Source organism: Octopus bimaculoides, chromosome 11 (assembly GCF_001194135.2).
Source record: "Octopus bimaculoides isolate UCB-OBI-ISO-001 chromosome 11, ASM119413v2, whole genome shotgun sequence".
NCBI lineage: Eukaryota > Metazoa > Mollusca > Cephalopoda > Octopoda > Octopodidae > Octopus > Octopus bimaculoides.
In genome coordinates, this window is record NC_068991.1 from 63,959,736 (window position 1) to 63,961,777 (window position 2,042).

Below are 2,042 nucleotides of genomic sequence, written 5' to 3' on the forward strand. Positions count from 1 at the left end.
CCTACCTACCTACCTACCTACCTGTCTATGGATTTAAATACCTACTAACCAATATACCTACCCAACAACTTACATGCTTACCTATCAACCAGTCTGCTTACTTCTTCTAAGTTCATAGAGTTATGACACAGCCAATTCCAGTAGCTTAAGAAATCTCGCAAGACATAGTAGATATTATAATGATGCTCAATAAAAGCATTCGATCTGAAGGGTATTCACTTGTCGAGGTTGCAGAATTTTGAGACGCTGTCGCTGGTGTCTTACAAGGAGACGTTCTTGAACCTTTGTTATTCATACATTGTCTTGGATTTGCTCTCACGAAGCAAGAAGTTCTAAGCACCCAAGGTTTACAGTAGCAGGTGCAGATTATGCTAATGTCAGCCCTAAAGTCAGATATCATTGCAGGAACCACGAACCCAATTCACAGACTTGAAGATACGGTAAGAGATATTAGTCACCATACTAACGCCAGAAAACCGGAATTTGCCATACAAAACTTGCATTATACCATCACTCGATTAACCAACAATTACTCTCAAATATCTCATGAGCACCATAGTATCTACAGAGGTAGTTGCAAGCTACGTATCAACAAAGCTTGGAAAGCACTTAAATGTCTCAGTACGAGAAGGAAATATCTAAGCAGTCATACAATGTGAAAAGAACTTCTCAAGCTGGTTGAATCTCTGTTACTTTATGATTCTTCCATCAGGACACTAACCAACAAGTTTGAAGCTATACGAGATGGCACCTATACGCCATCAAGGACAGACGGCACCTATACGCCAAACAAGGCACCTATACGCCAAACAAGGCACCTATACGCCAAACAAGGCACCTATACGCCAAACAAGGACAGACAAAGGGGTTAAGTCGATTACATCGACCCAAGTGCGTAACTGGTACTTAATTCATCGACCCCGAAAGAATGAAAGGTAAAGTCGACCTCGGCGGAACTTGAACTCAGAACGTAACGGCAGACGAAATACCGCTAAGCATTTCACCCAGCGTGCTAACGTTTCTGCCAGCTCGCCGCTTCTTTCAGTTTCCGTCGTCACCAAGGCTTTGGTGGGACCGAGGCTATTGTAGAAAACACTTGTCCAAGGTGTGAGTTTGAACTCTGAATCATGTGGTTGGGAAGCAAACTTCTTACCACACAGCCACGCCTGAATCCGGTCAGTGAATAGATCGAATAGAAAAAAGCAAATAAATATCTCATCATAGCTGCCCTAGAAAATGTGAAATTAATAAGATCACACACGTTCTGTATTTTTATGTATGTCGCAGACACAGATATCAAAATGGCAATAAAATATAAATTAGAATAACGATTGACCTTGTAAATGAAACTGATTGTAAAAGAAAAAGACTAGCAAAAACACAGTCATGTGTTTCAAGAAACACAGGATATTGATATTTTACAGTAGACAGAGAGTTGTGATAATTTATGGTATTGTCAAGAGCATTTAGCAACACAAGTTAAGTAGTTTATGAATCATAAATGATATCTCGGTTTGTCGGAAATTAGCAGAGTGGTGTTGGTACATATGAACCTATTATTAAAGAGCCTTTAGATTAGTCTCGACATGTTTGTTGTAGTCATCATGGTCAAAGCTGAACATCGTCTGCATAACTCATATAAGTCATAATGGATAAAGTCGATAAGTACGATGTCGTTTAGCTCCAGATCAGTGTATGATTTAAGGTCAGTTTAGTTGATAATTCGAAGTGGTTGAGGTGCCTCGTAAATGCGCTGTCGTTGGTTCGTGTTGGTGAGTATGTTTACCAAGAAGTGTGTATTCACCATTATTTTTAACACAACAGTATGCAAACAAATTTCACAGCATCTATCTATCTATCTATCTATCTATCTATCTATCTATCTATCTATCTATCTAATTGTCAGTCATTCAGCCAGTCTGTCTGGCTTTCTCAGAATCTCTCTCCTCCTCTCTCTTTCTCTCTCACACTATATATATATATATATATATATATATATATATATACTAATATATAAGTATATAATATAATTATATTAAAGG